The sequence below is a fragment of the Talpa occidentalis genome, unplaced genomic scaffold (assembly GCF_014898055.3).
Source record: "Talpa occidentalis isolate TD23 unplaced genomic scaffold, MPIMG_talOcc4v2.1 talOcc4.2, whole genome shotgun sequence".
Lineage (NCBI taxonomy): Eukaryota > Metazoa > Chordata > Mammalia > Eulipotyphla > Talpidae > Talpa > Talpa occidentalis.
In genome coordinates, this window is record NW_023602073.1 from 30446118 (window position 1) to 30465288 (window position 19171).

The window sequence follows — 19171 nt, forward strand, 5'->3', positions numbered from 1 at the left end:
AATTTCATCAGTATTTGTTCTATTTCTTTGAAGAATGTCATTGAGATTTTTGTTGGAATAGCATGGAATCTTTATATTGCTTTTGGGAGGATGGCCATTTTAATAATGTTAATTCTTCCAATCCCTGAGCAGAGACTGTCTTTCCATTTCTTTGTATCTTCTTCAATTTCTTTTAACAGTGTTTTATAATTTTCTTTGTATAGGTCTTTCACCTCTTTTGTTAGGTTTATCCCCAAATATTTGATTTTTTTTCTTTCAATTATAAAAGGGATGGTGTTCTTGATTTCTTCTTCAGATTGATTGTGTATAGGAAGGACACTGATGTTTCTGTGTTGATTTTGTATCCTGCTACTTTACTGAACTGGTTGATTATTTTAAGCAGTTTTTCTGTGGAGTTTTTAGGGTTCTCTCTGTATACTATCATATTGTCTGCAAATAGTGATAGTTTTACTTCTTCTTTCCCTATTTGGATTTCCTTGTATCTCTTTCTCTTGTCCTATTGCCCTGGCTAGGAACTCCAGTATTATATTGAAGAGCAGTGGTGAGAGAGGACATCCTTGTCTTGTTTCTGATCTTAAAGGAAAGGCCTTCAGCTTTTCTCCATTGAGAATAATATTGACAGTGGGTTTGTTGTATATGGCTTTTATCATGTTAAGGTATGTTCCTTCTTTCCCAAGAATTTCAAGGGCCTTCATCATAAATGGATGTTGGACTTTGTCAAATGCTTTCTCAGTATCTATTGATATGATCATACGGTTTTTATTTTTCTTTTTCTTGATGTGTTGGATTACACTTACCAATTTTCATATGTTGAACCATCCTTGTGTCCCTGGGATGAATCCCACTTGATTGTGGGGTATTATTTCTTTGATGCATTGTTGGATTCTGTTGGCAAGGATTTTCTTTTTTTGTGCTGTCTTTGTTTGGTTTTGGTATTATTGTAATGTTGGCTTTGTAGAACATGTTTGGTAGTATTCCTTCTTTTTCAATTTCTTGAAACAGTTTGTGTAAGATAGGTACTAATTCACTGCTTATTTTTTGGTGGAATTCATTTGTGAAACCGTCTGGGCCTGGGCTTTTGTTTTGGGGGAGTGCTTTGATCACTGCCTCAATTTCACTGCTTGTAATTGGTCTGTTTAGTTGTTCTATTTCTTCTTTGTCCAGCTTTGGATGATTATATCATTCAAGGAATTTGTCCATCTCTTCTAGGTTGTTGAATTTGTTTGCATATAAGTGTTCACTGTAATCTCTGATTATTCTTTTGATTTCTACTGAGTCTGTTGTGATTTCTCCTCTTTCATTTATAATCATATTTATATGTGTTTTGACCATTTTTATTTTGTGAGCCTGGCTAGAGGTTTGTCTATTTTATTTTTTCAAAGAACCAACTTTAGGTTTCATTGATCTTTTGGATAGTTTTTTTTTAATTTCCAATTTGTTTATTTCTGCTTTGATTTTTATTATTTCCTTTCTTCTACTGGCTTTAGGGTTTTTTTGTTGTTCTTTTTCTAGCTCTTTAAGATGTGAGATTAGGTTGTTTCTTTGAATTCTTTCTTGTTTCTTGATGTGAGCCTGGATTGCTATATATTTTCCTCTTATTACTGCTTTTGCTGCATCCCATACATTCTGAAAAGTGATGTCCTCCTTGTCTTTCCACTCAAAGTATTTTTTAATTTCTTCTTTGACCCCCTCATTTGTCCAGTGGTCTTCCAATAGTGTGGATTTCAATCTCCATGAAGTGGCAGTGTTCCTTGTTTTCTTTTCATGATTTATTTCTAGCTTGACGCCTTTATGATCAGAGAAGATAGTTGGAATGATTTTGATCTTCATGTATCTGTAGATGTTTGTCTTGTGGCCCAGTATGATCAATTCTGGAGAATGTTACATGCACACTTGAGAAAAATGTGTACTCAGATTTCTTTGGGTGCAGTGTCCTATAAGTGTCTGTCAAGTCCATGAGTTCTATGTCTTTATTTAGGGTTATAGTCTTTGTTTTTGTCTCATTGATCTGTCCATTGGTGAGAGTGAGGTGTTGAAGTATCCCACTATATATGTATTTTCTTTCATGTCTGTTTTCAGAACTGATAATAATTGTCTAATATATTTTGGTGCCCCTTCATTTGGTGAGTACATGTTGATGAGTGTTATATCTTCCTGATGTATTGTCCCCTTGATCATAATGTAGTGTCTGTCTATGTATCTTTTTACCTTTTTTTTAATTTGAAGTCTATTTCAACTGATAAGTATGGCTGTTCCTGCCTTCTTTTTTGTTCCATTTGCTTGTAGGATTGTTTTCCAATCTTTTACTTTCAGTCTATGTTTATCTTTTGTGGTAAAATTTGTTTCCTGGAGACAGCAGAAGGTTGGATTTTTTTTTTTAATCCAGCCTGCTACTCTCTCTTTTTATTGATGAGTTTAATCCATTTACATTTAGAGTTAATATTGATATGTTGGCATCTGTATTTGCCATTTTGTTTGTCTTTTTTGTGATTTTATTCCTGGCTTTGTTTTGTTCTTCTTGTTCATTCCTCTGTTGGTTTTGGCTTTAGGACTTGTAGAATTTTTTTGGAGTGGGGGTTTAGTTGTAATGAATTTCTGGAGTTTCTGTTTGTCTGAGAAGGCCCACATTTTTTCTTTGTAGAGGAAGGAGAGCTTTGCTGGGTAAAGTATTCTTGGTTGGCATTTGCTGTGTTGAAGTTTGCTGAATATGTTACTCTATTCTCTTCTTGTCCGTAATGTTTCTTTGGGGAAGTCTGAAGTTAACCTGATGGGTTTTCCCTTTAAAGTTATCTTTTTCTTCCCCTTGCCTGTTTTATTATTTTTTCCTTGTCTTGGACTCTTGCAAGCTTTACTATTTGGTGTCTTGCTGTTGTTTTCTTTTCATTGTGGTAATTGGGAGTTCTTCTCGCTTCTTGTATGTCTATGTTCATCTCCTTTTTCATACTTGGGAAGTTTTCTTCAATTGTCTCCTTGAATAATTTCTCTGTTCCTTTGTCTCCTCACCTTCTAGAATGCCTATAACTCTTATGTTTCCTCTCTTCATGGAGTCTGATAATTGTGTAAGAGTATCTTCATACTTCTTTATTTGCTCTTCTATCTCTTTCTTTTGACTCTTTTTACTTCTGTACCTTCGATAGTACTGATCCATTTTTCCATTTCATCAATTCTGTTTTCATTGCTTTTCCCAGAGTTCTTTATCTCCTCTAGTAATCTTTTAATCTCCTGTGTTTCTTTTCTTTCCTTTCTTAAGGTCTCAATTTTATTCTTCAGTGATTATTTGTCTCAAATCATTTTTTCATTTTTCTTTGTTTTTGATCATGATGAGCATTAATTCTCTATCTGATAGGTCGAGAAGTTCTTCCATGTCATTGTTGAGCTCTGGTGACTGTATTTCTTTTTTGTGGTGTGTCCTTCTCCTGCAGGCCTGCTTGGTTATTTATGTTTTCTTCTCCCTGTTGTTTGCTTTCTATTTAGTTCTATGCTTTGGGACATTGTGCCACTAGTGTTGGCGAGCATCTCTTTGGAGTGCTCCTTTAGGGGTGTCAGAAACTGTTCACCAGACTGAGGCTAGCACTGGTAGACCAAAACTCCACCAGAGTGTTGATGCTGTGTTGCTGGGCACTGTCCCTTACAGTTCCCTCCCTCTGTATTTACTTAGTTCCAACAGGGAATCAGTTAGTTGGTGATTTTGTTCTGGTCATGAGGTGGCACCAGAGACCTGTCCTTGCTGACCTTTCCTTTTTCCCAGTGGTTCTTGGCTGGCCTTAGGCTATTTGTAGGTCACCGAGGAGTCCTTGTCTTCCTCTGATGGCGCCCGGAGCCACTCGATCACGTCTGTGGTGATTTCTTCACCGTTCTCCACAGTTCCCATTTGTGGGATGTGGTGCCTGAAATAGTTCCTCTCTACTCAGTGTCCCACTTGATCTGTGGTTTGTTCTTGCTGGGTTTTTTTTTTCCCTCCTTTCCGTTGGTCGGAGAGAGCCTACTCAGTGGGTGGAGGAGGGTAGCAGGGTTCTGACTCTTTCCCTTTTTTAAAAAAAAAAAGAAATAATAAAACTTCTCTTTGGCAGAGACTAAAAGTCTCTGTCTTGTGGGGAAACTCACTGTGTATGTGAAAGGGGGAATCTGGTGAAACTTTTCTCAGACATGACACAAGAACCCCAACTGTGAACCCAACACTTCTCCAAAATATCACTCCTCACCAATGTCAATGTTATAAAAACAAGCAAAGTCAGAAAAACAGTCAGCAAGAGGCACATCGAAGAGAACTGGCTGTAACTGAATGAGGCAATTTGGATTATGGAACATAAAATGTACATTAGGAAGAACTAATGAAATTAAGCACAGAGTTTGGTAATTGTGTCAATATTGCTTCATTAGCTGTAAAAAAATTACAAAAAAAATTCACTTAAGATGTTAACAAAGTGGAAATGGTGTGGAATAAATAAGAACTGTACTATCTTTGCAACTTTTCTGTAAATTTAACAGTATTCATTAAATGTTATATATTTTTTTAATGTCCTCAATACTAAATAGGTTGTAAAAGGAAAAAATGATCTACTTTCCTGTTTCCCCAGGTTTTGTTATCCAGAGGCTGGAGAGAGGGGTCCTGGGGAGAAATGCTGGAAACCTCACACCCAGGGCATTCCCCCCAGTCTCCTCTCCTCTGAGCCCTGCTTCTCTGACTCCTCACAGAGCATCTCACCACCAGGATGCTGCCCTCCAGGACCCCCAACTCTGCCCATCTCAGAACCGGCCCTGTCCGGGCAGCTCCACCAGAATCTGAAACACTCCACCAGAATTGAGAAACAGTCAGACAACCCTTTTTATACCGGGGCTGCCCTGTAACAGTTTGGCGCAGTAAAGAAAAGGGGAACCAAGCTAAACTTCCTCAAAGGAAGGGAAAATTCATTGCGCCCCCGGGCAAGTTTGGAGGACCCAAGATGGGGGGTCCCTGAAGTCGTGCCCTTTGTGGGGGGAGATGTCATTTTATAGGGTGGGGAGAGGTTAGGCAGGAAAACTGGGTTGGCAGGGGGGGAAACAGACTTAGGTGGAACTAAGTTGTTTTTTTGTGGAGCCGAGTTGTTTTCTCCTGCTTATGGCTTCAGTTTTGGTTTGATGGAATCAGGGGTACTGGTGTCAGGGCCATCTTGTTTGTATGTGGGCTTCCCCATTCCTGGCCCCTGCATCGACCTTTCATACCAGCCTTTTGTTGAAAAGGGGAAATGGTTCTTTCTTTGGCTACTTCCTGCTGGACAGGGGCGAAGACCAGGGTGGGGGCTCAGGCCTGGTTATGAGACAGTCTTTGCAGCGCGAGGATATGGGTGGAGGAGTTGGTTAAAGGTGCTACGGGACAGTTCTTGGATCCGGTGTTGGATGAAACGGAGTAAGCATGGGGCAAAACGAAAAAATGAGGAGATTAGGATAAGAAGCCCTATGAGTGGTAAATCTTTGTCTGAGGCTGTGCTGATCTGGAATTGCCGGGCATAGACAGAAGAATGGGAAGTGGCTTGAAGAGATGGGATTAAAAACAGAGGAAGGAGAGGGGCCTCCCCGGTGGCGCAGCGGTTGACGGTTGAGCGCTGGGTTGTGAAGATGCCCGCAGCTTCTACAGCACCAGTTCAACCCTGGCCTCAAGGCGAGGGTCCCACATGGCAGGCAGACCTCTCCTGCCGCCCACTACTCTACTCAGCAGTGTGCTTCGTCAAGTCTGCCTGTTCTGCTCTTCGCTTTGTCTCTGGTGAGTTCTCTCCCACTCCTGTGCTTCTGACTGTACCCAGTGCTTGCATAAATAAATCTTTAAAAAAAAAAAAGAAACAGAGGAAGGAGAATCAGAGGGCCTCTACTCTACAGGCTGAGTGGAATGTGGACCAGGGAAGCATTGATGCAAACCCGAGTTGGGCCCAGCACTCGCATACATACTTCTTGTCCACAGGGACCGGTATGACCCTGGACAGCTGATGCCAGGACATGTTGACAAGACCTTGACAGCCATTGGTGTAGTCAGGATGATCGTTTGTGGACCCATCCACTTTGGTTGAAGTGGTTTTGGAGAGATGGCTTTCAGAAGAACCTGGTCTCCAGGGCACAGCAAGTTGACAGGTGCATCAGGGGACGGAGGCACAGGTTGTGGCAGACAACAGTCTGCGTGTTCTTGGAGCAGCTGTCTGAGCAAAGAGAAGTATGGAAAACATCCAGCCAACGGTGTAGGTTGGACAGGGAGCTCATGGTTAGTAAGAGGAGGTCTGCCATACATCCGTTCAAGGGGGCTCAGGAACAAGGGGCCACAGAGAGTGGCTCGGAGATGCATTAAAGCCAGTGGGAGCAGCTCCACCTAGGATTTGCGGCTCAGTAGAGTGTTTGGCTAGGTGGTCTCTGGTAAGAGTATTTACCCGTTCTACCTTACCAGAGGATTGCGGTCGGGAAGGAATGTGTAGTTCCCAGGTGATGCCCAGGGAGGAGACCTGTGGAGTAATCTTTGAGATAAAGGCAGGTCCCTTGTCCGACTGGTGATGGTGTCCACCATAGTAAGAAGAGGGTGTTATCTGCGTTAGGGAGTGGAACACCCGTGAGGCCTAGCAGGATGGAGAGTCAAGGATTGGGAGAGGGAGATGAGAGGGTCTTTGACAAAGAGAGTAGAAATCTAACAGACAAGAGGGTGATGGAGGGAAGAGAGCCTGGTGAATCAGTAGGTCCTGGAGCCGATGTGGAGAACTAACATTTACAGGTTGGCCCAGTGTGGGTTTTAAGGCCTGTCTAGCGAGACGAGCAGCTGCCGCAAGTGCGCGCAGGCAGGGCTGCCATCCTCTTACAGTGGGATCCATTTGTTTAGAGAAATAAGCAACTGGTCGCTGGACTGGCCCAGGTTGGCCCAGAACCCCTAGAGCAACGCCCTGTTGCTCATCTGTCAATAACAGGAATGGCTTTCCCGGGTCTGGGAGAGCGAAGGCTCATCTCAGAGAGCTTTGTCTGGATAAAGCAGAGAAAACAGGGTGTAGAAACAAAGAAAAGCATAATCATGATCACTGGGCCTACTATGGGAGGATCCATGGCAGTAAGGGAGAGCTGGTCCAAGTTTGGATGTCCTGGCCCCAGCTTCGGCTGACGAAGGGTCAGTCAGAGGGGGCTTTGCTGATCAGATGAGCAAGTCCATGAATGTGCTGGAGGAGGGGGAGACACCTGAGTACACACGATTTCTCACCAAAATCTCTCTCAGACCTTCAACACTTTCTTTTGCTTGCTTTCTTTCTAATGCCATTTCATTTTACCCATCCGGCTTTACATAATCTTAAGGCCCTTCAGAATATCCCTCTTCCATACATTTCTTTTTTCAAACACACATACCTCACTTCACTTGCATTTACCAGACTTAGCAAAACCTTAGTTTTAGAAGGGAATTGAACACCATCTAAACAATGATGAAAAAACACAAACTTAAGGTAGATAGGCCCTGTAGCTTTACATTCCTGTCCCCAGTGATTTAATTGGCAGAGAATGGTGTACAAAGCCTGCATCTGTTGGGCGGTATTAATGTTTCCAATTTGGCTAAGGTCACCCTGCAGGGTTTGAATCCAGGGAGGAGGAGGGGTGGGTGGCCATCTGGAGAGGATTTTTAAAAGGGGAAATTCCAGCTGGCTGACACTGTGTAAGAATCCCAAGCTGCAAAATCCCTCTTGCACATACTCCATGACGAGCTGCAGCTTCGGCCCAGGGGACACTGGACAACTAGATGTGCTCACTGCGGGACTGAGACTGATCATAGCCTAGGGCTTAATGGAGCAGAAAGATGTGCGGATTTTCCAGCTGAGCAGGTCGTGGTGGAGTAGGGCTGCTCTGTGAATAACCTCTGCCCACCTTGGAGAGTCCCGTTTGGATTCTAATATACTGGTCCCAGAGTCTTTCTTAAGGGGAGCTAGAGAGCCTCTCTATCTGCTCCTTGCAATCTGCACATTTTGCCACCTGGGCCCAAGCCTTTGCAAGAGCTCCTGCATCCTCTGCACCATCCGTGTGCCCAGGGGTGAGCAGCAGGTCTCTCCCACCAAGGGGGCAGAACCTAAGATGGGGGAGAGATGTCCAGGGTTCCCCGACTCTGGCCCTGGGGCCTCTGGAGGCTCTGCCCACAGTGCCCCACACCCCTCTCCTGGCCCTGTACCTGCTCAGCTCTCCCCAACCCCTCCACACCCCACCCCTCACCCGCTCTGCTCCCCTCTAGGTGCTTCACCAGTTTTGTTGCCCGCCTGGCCCTTCACCTGCTCTGCTCCAGGGACATCAGTGCTGCCCAGACTTCTGTGCTGCAGTCCTGTGAGTCTCATGCTACTCCTGGCCCCTGTGACTGGGCCCAGCCCCTGAGCCTCTCCAGAGCCTCAACCTTCCCTGGTGTACTCCTGTTCCCCGTGGCCACTGAGTGGTTGTACCTTGGGGGTGGGGGTCTTCTGCCGGGTATGGCGCTATTTTCAATCTTTGTTGCTCTCCAGTTCCAATGCTGCACAGCAGCAACAAAATTCCAGGATAATTTCTAATCTCTGCCTCTGATGATTGCTGAAGGGGCCACTGCACTGGAAGGCCATCCACGTCTTGGGGGGAGATCTTAGGGTGGTGCTGGAGGGCTGGGGAGCTGGACTGATTGTCTTCACTCTGCTTTCCTGGTCCCTCTCCAGCTGGGAGCCTGTCTCAGTGGTGCTGCCATGCTCCCCAGCGTCCTCCTGCTGGGGTCCGGCCACAGAGGTGCTGGGGTCCGGCCACAGAGGTGCTGGTGTCCCCCTAGGCATCCTCCAGCTCTGGGCCTAGCGCGGAGGGTCTGCCCTTCGGGGTGTCCTCTAGCAGGGACCTGCAGTAGTGGTGTGCTTCTGGGCATCCTCCAGCTCAGGGACCTGGCAGAGATGACCCTGTTGCCCGGGGTAGCATCCTTTCCCCTCTTTCGGACTTCCTGCTTTCGCAGGATACCTGGCCTTTGGGTATTCCCCAAAAACTCAGGCTGCAGGAGGTGGGATGGGGGCATCCTTTCCGCTCTTTTCAACTGGGTACTTTCGCAGGATAACTGGCTTGGGGTATTCCCCGAAACCTCAGGTTGTGGGGGGTGGGGGGGCAGTCCTTGGAATCGGGGTCACCAGGCTCCCAGAAGGTGATGTGCCTCTGCCGCTCCTCCCTCTCTTCCTCGTGGTCCTCATCCCCCTCCTGCTTCCCGGAGCAAAGGATCAGGTAGGTGGCTATGACCTCGTCGAACTTGTTAGCGTCAATGGCCTCCCAAATTTCCTGCCTCTGGTAGCCCAGGCGCTGCATACCTTTGGTTATGGCCGGGTCCTGGGGGCAGAGCGACAGCTCGCTGAAGGGCAGGGGTCCCTTGCTTTTTTCTGCTACCCAGGCTTGCTGCTGGATGCTCTCCCGGGTGCAGTGCCTCCAGGGGTCCCGTGCCAGCATTTTGGCCAGCAGGTCCCTGCCCTGGACCGTGAGGTAGGAGGTCAGGTGGATATTCCCGCCCAGGACGGGCTCCCTGATCACCCTGAGGCTGGGCCCCCTGAAGGGCAGTGTGCCGGTCACCATTTGGTAGGGCATGATGCCCAGGCTCCACACGTCCACCTTGGGGCTGTTGTACCACTGGCCAAGGTAGACCTCGGGGGGCCCTGTGTTCTGGGTGACAGCAGCACGTGCTCAGCGACTGGGGGAAGCCTTGGACTCTGAGCCAGAAGTCTGCCAGCTTGACTTTTCCTTCTCGGATCAGCACAATGTTCTCGGGGCTTCACATCCCGGTGTGCAATGCCCTCTGCATGGTAGTATCTGAGGGCCACGAGGATCTGTTGAAAGAGCGGGCAGGCCACGCTCTCCTCCAGGCACCCACGCGTTCAGGTAGTGCTGCAGGTGTTCCCCCTGCACGTACTCCATGACGAGCTGTAGCTTCGGCCCAGTGTCCACCGCCTGGAAAAGCTCCACGATGTTCGGGTGATAAAGGGCCTTCATGCACCCCATCTCGCGGGCCAGGAGCCGGAGGTCAGGCAGCTTGGACTGCGGACTTCCCATATGAGCACCTTCGTGCCCGTGAGCGCGTGCAGCGCCAGCATAACCTTGGTGTGGGTGCCCCGCCCCAGCGCCCTCAGTGCCTGGTAGCTTTTTACTTTATGTCCTGGGGAGTGAGGCGATTGCACATAGCGCCTATGCACTTGGACTACGCCGACTACACTCACCAGCCCTGACTGTGCTCACAGCCCTTGCGCTCCCTCCGCTGACAGCTGACTCTCCTACGATATTAACAAATGGACTAGTATTAATAGTACTCAAAAAGTATTCACTAAACCTCACTAAATACTAACAATGCTAACTTAACTCAACCCGCAATACTAACTTCACTAACCTGACTAGCAATACTAACTACACTACAAATAAATAAAAATACACAATCAAAAAAATTACAAATGAGACAAAAATGTAAAAATATGATAACAATAAACCAATTACAAACTAACCACTAAATTGAAGTATAAAACAGAACAACAAAGACCAATAGAATAAACAACAGAACAAACCAGAATTAGAAACTAAAAACTGGAAAAAACAAACAAACCAACAAAAAACCAGAGAAACGACAAAGGGGAAGAAAGAACAAACAACGAAACAAGAACAGAAGGGAAAATGGGGGAGACCACTCAAAAAATAAAATCAAAAAAACTAAAAACTGAAATAAAAAAGAAAAAAAGCCAATAACAAAACAATAAAGGAAAATAAAAAACAAGGAAATAAAAGGAAAAAGAAAAAGTGGAAGAAAGTATAAGCAAATACAAAAAAAAATAAAGGAAAATAAGGAAAAAAACAAAGAAAGAAAACATAAAGTAACTAAAATAAATAGCCTAAACAAATAACTAAATAAGTAAAGCAATAAATAAACCAAAAGAAAACCAAATACCCCAAACCACGCTCTCACTCTCTCTGTCGGCGTCCGGAGTGAACAGGTCACTGTCCAGAGCTTCCCGGCTCCTGAGGACACAGGCGCAGTCCGGGCGGGCCTGATGCAGGCGGTGCCGGTGCCGTCACAAGGGCTCTTTGTGGCGTCAGAGCCACAGGCCACAGCCATTGGCAGAGGGAACCCCCAGCGGTTTCTCAGCCTTAACGAAAAAGCTGCCGCTTAACGACAACCCTTGGAATGCCCGAGAGGCCCTTTCATCTGTCCTGAGCAATCCCGGCCTGGGTTTTGGCTTTTCCAGGCGTCCCCATCCTGGCCCCGCCTTGTGCAGATGCTTTACTGTCGCGCTCACACTGTGGGGAGAACAGCAAACAGGGGCGCAGGCGGTTCGCGCTGGGGAGCTGTCCACAGCCTCTGCCGCGCGCAGACCCCTCCTGCCGCGCCCGCTGCTCCCCTCAGCAGTGGATTTCAGTCAGTCTGCCTGTTCTGTTCCCGGCTCTGTCTCTGGTGAATTCTCTCATCCTCCCACGAATGTGGCTTTTACCACAGTTCTTGTATAAATAAATAAAATAAATCTTAAAAAAAAAAATTAAAAAAGGACGCACAGTTACTAGTGTTGGAGTGAACTAGTAAGGTTTAAATTCTAAAATTTTCAAGAGGTAATTTCAGATTTCTTTTTCAGCATGTCTTTCTTTTTGGGGGCTATAATTGTGTCATGGACTCTAGTTTAGTAGAAAAATAACATTAAATAATAATACTATATACACAATAGTTCCTTTGAGAAGGAACATACTAATACAAAAGGTCATAACAATACCAATGTGCTTAAATACTAAACAAAAATTTTAGGTAATTCAGAATACTTAGTTTTTTAGGTTGCTTTTAACACTTTTGCCAAAATTGATTTAATAGTGATAAATATCAGGAAGTATAAGTATCATTGTTTTAATTCTATATATATTACATATATCAATATGTGCACTTACAAATACATTAATAAGTATCTGAGGAAGGAGATTTTGAGAAGAGAGGTCAATCATTTTTTCCAAGGTTACCTATATATGATATTCACTCAAAAGAAACAATGACTAATTATTGAGAAACTACACTGTACTTTTGTAGAATTGATAGTGTTCTAGTGATTAAGATATAGAGAGAATGTGATAAAACTGACTTTTCAGTGACAGGGGAAAAAAAGCAATATAAATAAGTTTTCAAATAATCCAACAGAGAAATAACAAATGGTTATAGCGTCTGTAAAAAGGATCAAAACAAACCAATTGAATTTTCAATACCATTTAGGATAACATCAAAATATGAAACCCTTAAGGTTATTTTTAATAAAATGTATGTATCTGTAAAGCTAGGAAAACATTATTCTTTAATGGAAATTATAAGACTTCAACAAATGACAATATGAATTCTATTTACAGACCAGGATGCATACAGCAAAGTTTGGGAGAAAGCACAATTGCAGAGGGGAGCACAGAGAGGCAGAAAGGACTGAATCACCCTGCAGTAAGAAAAAGGAGGTCAGTGTTTCATGTGGACAAAGGAGAAGGAATTGTGAGACAAGGTCAAAGATATTCACAGAAACTAGTCACTCAGAACTTCATGCTAATTGTGAAAATGGAGAGAGGTGTTGGAGAGTGGAGTGAATTGAATAGTTTGTGTTTGAGAAAAATCTCTTTGCATTGGGGAAACTAGATTGTAGGAGAACAAGATGCAACAGGGAAAACAACTGAGAACCTTGCAGTAGACAAAGAGAGAGGAGTGGGTCAGAGTGGTACTTTGCTTAGGATGTTAGCTAATAGGGCTGATGTGGATGGGTATAGAAAGTGAGGGAAAGACAGAAATTCTTTATCCTGAGCAACTTGGTAGATGTAATTGCTATTTGCTTTTTTTTTAAGTTTTATTTTTATTTGCTGAATTCAGAGAACAAATAGTAGAGGTTTGGGTAAATAGAAGATTGGTGTAGTTGAAGAGGTTGGATTCCATCTTCTTTTATAAGAAATCACACCACTCTATCTAACAAAGATTATTGATATATAATGTTGTGGGGAATAATCAAGGTGTAGGCCCTGTTGCAGGGGTGAAAGAATTCACCAGAGACAGATGAGAACAGACAGGTGAATTTATTGAAATACACTGCTAAAAGAAGCAGAGGGTGAAATAGGAGGGGTGTACTGTTCAGAGTTTGGGTCCCAAGTCTCTATTTATACTCTAAACACCATTGACTGGTTAGGGTGACTAGTCTTGGGTGTGTCCTGACTGATGATCCGAATCAGCATAGAGGGTCATCAGTTCTGGGCTTCACCAGCTTAAGGACCATGTTTCCATGGCAGTCCCATCCACTCCCTTTATCATTCCAGCCTCCCATACTTGCCTGCTGGGTAAGGAGTGGGAGCTTGGTTTTCAAATTCTTACTGATACTTTGACAGGCCAGAGGTGCAGGGGTGAAAAATTTCACCAGAGGCAGACTGGAGAACAGAAAAGGCACATTTGTTCAAATACACTGCTAAGAGAAGCAGCTGGGAGACAGGAAAGATCTGCAAGTGAAGAAAGATTTGGGGCTCCCTTTTATAACTAGTTTTGTCAGTTTTGCTTTGGGGAGTAAGTTTTGGGCTGGTTAGTGCAGGGGTGTCTGATCCTGGGGAGTTGATCTTTGACCCAGAATGTGTCCTGGCCTTTCCTCCACTTTTCTGGTCAAAGGGATCCATCTTACGATTTGGGACCCAGAGCAGCCTTATCAGTTCTCTCTGTGTTCAAGCCTCCCAAACCTTCCTGCTGGGCAAGGGGTAGGGGCTTAATTTTAACCTTATTTAACGCTACCCCACCAGATACCATTTGGTTTCTGTTTTCCTACCACAGTGGATACTTTCCTATATGCGATTTACATTCCCTCTTCCTGGTCTTCACCTGTCTGCATCTGTTAAATTCGGAAGTCTCTACTGACAGAAACAATTCAAAGCATGCACTTTATGACTTAACACTCTTATATCAATAAGTGTCACATAAATTACCAAAAAGGGAACCCCAAATCCCCAAAGGCTAAACACGGAAGCAATTCTACATTTTCTTAAGAGAGAATTTCTGACAATTAAATTGTAAGTTATGGTGAAATCTAAAGCAGCAAAAGGGGTTGAATAGGGTTGCTTTATGTTTGATTGCTAATTCCCTGTCAAAGCCATATGCTTAATTACCAAATATTAAAACATGTGCCCATCAAATTGTTAGGGGGAAAGGAAGTCCTGAGCTAATTCCATACAGGCTTTGTGGACTCCACTCCCACTCCAGACCAAAGCCATCAGGACACCGGGAAAGACAAATCCCATCACCACCAAAAGAGGGTTGCTGGGACCTGAGGCTGGAGTTAAGCAGCCAGGTTTGATATCAAACCAGACACATGGGTCTTCGGGGCCCCCTTCTTGGCTTCACGGCTCTTGGCTCCCAGCCAGATTTGAGTACCATTGGGTTTCCAGGTTGGCGGAACAGGTAGGACGCATTTAAGACTTTATCTCCCTATTTTCTCCCTGAGTTGTACATTTCCTCATTTCCCCTTTCCTCAGAGTGCACTCATCCCTCTTGTGGACCTGACTCAGTATGCTCCTGACTACACTGAGTGGGATGAGGAGAGAGCTCGTGCATGGGGATTTACTGAGTTTGACCCCAGCTCCACTTGGAGAGTAAACTCCCATGGGATGATACTCCTCCTGGAGGCCCTGGTATATCCGGTGCTAAAACATCTTCAGGAAGGATCTCACTATGGGAGACATGCCTTATTAGAAACAGTGCGCCCATATTTGAAGGACCTATATTTACATAAAATAGCACACCTGGGGCTGTCAACTATGTGCCAGGAATAACTCCAAGACTGACTCCCACCCTAAAGCCATTGGGGTTCAATATCGGGGCAAGTGCCCTTTTGAGGACTGGCAGGTGGACTTTACACAAATACTTAGAAAAACAGGCAGTTTCTAATACCTACTGGATTTTGCGGACACGTTCTCCAGTTGTGTGGAAGCTTTTCCCACAAAGACGGAGAAAGCTTCCAAGGTGGCAAAAGAGCTGCTGAAGGAGATAATCCCTCACTTTGGGTTGCCCAACTCCATCCAGAGTGATAATGGGCCAACATTCATCTCTGACTTTACTCATGCAGTAAGCAATGTGTTATAGATCAACTGGAAATTGCATGCTGCATGGAGACCACAGTCTTCTGGAAAAAATGAACGATACCTTAAAGAAAACCTTGGCAAAACTGTGCCAAGAAACATACCTTTGTTGGGACCAAGTACTATCCCTTGCCCTCCTCCAGATAAGAGTGGCACCTAGAAGTGGGCTACAATTATACCCCTTTGAAACTGTGTTTGGAAGACCTTTCCAGGCCTCAGTTTGGAAAGGCGGTCCAGAAATAGCACAAGATTTCCGGATCATACAATATGCAAAACATATCCAGGAGGTTCTGGCACAACTTTGCAACCTCGAGGATCTCTATGCCTCCTGATCAACCATTGTATCCCTTCAGACCTGGAGAGCAGGTCTTAGTCAAGACTTGGCAGAGTGGGGATGCCAAAAACCAGCTGTCAGAAAAATGCACTGGTCCACATGAAGTTTTGCTGAACATACATACTTCTTTGAAACTTGAAGGCATAAAACCCTGGGTACATCATTCCAGAGTTAAGCAAGCACCAGAAGGAACTGACCCAGAGACAGAGTCCCACTGGTCTTGTGAACCCATTGAGGACTTGAGATGTTTATTTAAGAAAAAGACAAAAACTTGTATGTCACTGACTTCTTTTCCAGTTATTGTTGCAGGATGTCCAAAGATTCACTTTTCTGGATTTTTTTTTTAAGATTTATTTATTTATTTATACAAGCACTGGTACAGTCAGAAGCGCGGGAGGGTGAGAGGATTCACCAGAGCCAGAGCGGGGAACAGAACAGGCAGATTGATGAAATACACTGGTCAGGGGTGCAGCAGGTGAGGCAGGAGAGGTCTGTCATGCCATGTGGGACCCTCTCCAGTGGCTGGGGATTGAACCGGCACTGCAGAGGCTGTGGGCAGCCCCATAGTCCAGCGCTAAACCACTGTGCCACCAGGGGAGGCCCGGATTCACTTTTCTGAAGAAACCCTAAGATGACTAACATGCTCAAACCAATCTTCTTCCTTTCAAAATTTAGGAGATGTGAAATAACATCTAGAATCATGCATATGCTGGCAGTATTTTTTTTTTTAACACAGAAAGGCTTTCAATCTTGATTTTGGTATTTCCTTTTAACTCTTTGCTTTTTTTTTAATAATAAATTTTATTTTTATATTCCCCATACAATTGCAACCCCCCATTCTGACCCCAATCCCTCCCCTCCCGCCCCCCACCCCCCAAAAAGTGTCTCTGGTTCATAGTTTTTTGTTGATTTTGATTTTCACTTTCTTATAGTTATTCATTTTCCTGGTCCCTTATTTAAGTTTTCTAGATTCCTGCTATGAGTGAGACCATCCGGTATTTTTCTTTTTCTTTTTGGCTTATTTCGCTGAGCATGATCCCTTCCAGCGCCACCCATGTTGCTGCAAATTGCATGTGTTTATCTTTTTTGAATGCTGAGTAATATTCCATGGTGTATATATACCACATCTTCTTGATCCAGTCATCTATTTTTGGGCATTTGGGTTGTTTCCAAAGCTTAGCTATTGTAAATAGTGCTGCTATAAACATAGGGGTGCAGGTGTTCTTTGGAATTGATGTTTCTGTGGGTAGATACCTAGGAGTGGAATTGCTGGATCCTATGGAAGCTCTATGTTTAGTAGGTCCAGAAATCTCCACACAGCTCTCCATAGTGGTTGGACCAGTTTGCACTCCCACCAACAGTGCAGAAGAGTTCCTTTTTCTCCACAACCTCGCCAACATTTGTTGTTGCTAGTTTTTTTAATATGTGCCTCTTTGCTTTTTTTTTAAACTTCAAGGTTTAATTTCTGCTTGTTTTTGTTACTTTGGGCTATGAGTGAAACTGCAGTTTTATAAGATACCCCATGCGTGATAAATCGTTACTAAAGAGCTCTTTGTGTCTATATGTTGTATGTCTGTATGTCCTTTCCTTGTGTCCTTGTCTTGGCCTCTATTGGTTGACAAATTGGTATGCATAGTGCCTATAGACAGTGAAAAAACAAAAAGTCTCCAGTTATGAGGAAAAGCTAAAGGTTATGGTTTGATTGTCAACATTGTAATACTGAACTAAGCTGGTGCCTTCAGAGAGATTGAATATTGTTGTTTCTGCTGCTTTCTGATATTTATGGCAAAGCTTCCCAGAAATCTAAATTCAAGTACAAATTTGGTAGCCTGTCATTTGGCCGATGCAAGGAAATTTTATGGAACCTCAGTAGAGCTCCTGAGACACTCCACATTTCCTCCCTTTCCTCCTGGGAAAGGTATTAGATGAATTTGTCCTATTTGGCTTACCTGGTAGAGAAAACTAGAAGGGAAGCATTGTCACTTGGGAAAACGGGTAACACCTTGACCTGATTATGTATGTAAATTGTCAATGGCAATTGTCGCCTTGTAATATTGTACACTTCAATTGTTTATCGACAGAAATTGTTTCTGGAGAAAATAGGGGTAAAAGGCCTCAACAGATTCCTAGTGATGGAATTGTTGAGAGTAAAAATTTCCTACAAAGGACTGAATAGATCTGGAGACTCACCTGATTTTTACTAAGTTTTGACATAATCCACAAAACTTTTCTTGTTTTGACTGACCAGGACGTGCTGCGATGTTGAATTTTTTTTTTTTCAGCAGAGCTAACTTGTGTTCACATTTTCTCTCCCCTTCATACCAACACAGCATAAAAATAGTGGTAGTAATTTTTTTTTACTACTTATCTCAGAGACTGTTTTTGCATAACTTCCGTAGGGATTTTGTCTGCTTAAACTAAAAAAATTGGACATGAGTTTCATTGTGTGGCTTTGCATGGAGTTCTTCCAGGAAGTTGAAGCAGAGCTGAACCAAGAAGAGGAGAACCTGTTGCTTTGTTTGTAGGGTTCCATAGACCTCCAAAGAAGGTGAGGAAGCTTGCCTCCATTGGCAGGACTGGACAACCTGGCAAATGAAAAAGTCCTGGTACCCTCAAGAAGAGGAAAGCCCAGGTGGAGTCTGATGAGACCAACTTTGTTCCTGAAGCCTACATGGACCAAATGTCAAGAGTTCACTCTGATCCTATATGGAGTATTCCAAAAGCCAGCTAAAATTGCTGCTTAGTTATTCTGCCCTATGATTTTATGCAAAAATAGGTAATATGGCTTACAAGTAGATTTAGTTTGCAAACTTTTGCTATGTCATCAAAAGAATTTGGGCTCAAGGTTGAGAGAACATGGTTTTTACATAAGTTGAACCAATTTTAAGATTTTTTTCTTGTGATTTTGACATCTTTGCTGTCTTGTTTTGGCTAATGCCTCCAGATTTTTTTTTTGTTTTGGCTTGCACTGATGAATTCTTTTTCTAGGAATGGAGGACTTTTGCTTTCCACAATGGACTATACCTGGAAAGACTGGTTTTCTTTCATACTGAAACCCTGAAAAATTTTCATCTGAGACTGTATCCCAGCATCCATATAACTGATCTTCATCACCATGGAAATGGTGGCAAAAAGTGAAAGGGGGGAATTGCTAGGGGGATAGGATGTCCTGAGCTAATTCCATACAGGCTTTGTGGAATCCACCCCCACTCCAGTCAAAGCCATGAAGACACTGGGAACTACAAATCCCACCATCACCCAAGGGAGGGTTGCTGGGACCTGAGGGTGGAGTTAAGCAGCCAGGTTTGGTATAAAACCAGACACGTGGGCCTTGGGGGGTGGGGGGCCCTTGTCTTCATGGCTCTTGGCTCGCCGCCAGTTCTCAGAGTGCCATTGGGATTCCAGGTCAGCGGAAATGGGTAGGACGCATTTAAGACTTTATCTCCCTCTTTTCTCCCGAGTTGTACATTTCCTCATTTCCCCTTCCCTTGTAAATAAACCTTTTATTAACCTTTGTGTGTGCCTGCAGTGGAGTATTAATAAGTCCCTTTTAAGCGCATGGGTGAGGACCCATAGTCAGGTAACCCGTTTTATTTCGGGGCTGCCCTGTAACACTTTCACTTCTCAGATTACAGGCCATTGATCTGAGAAAATGGGGGGCATCGCACCCTGAAGGGCCTGTTTCCCCATCTCATCTCCAGCTGGCCTTGTTATAATCAGTTACACATAGACAGTCACAGCAAACAGCCCTCAGAACAGCCCGTCACAGCTGGT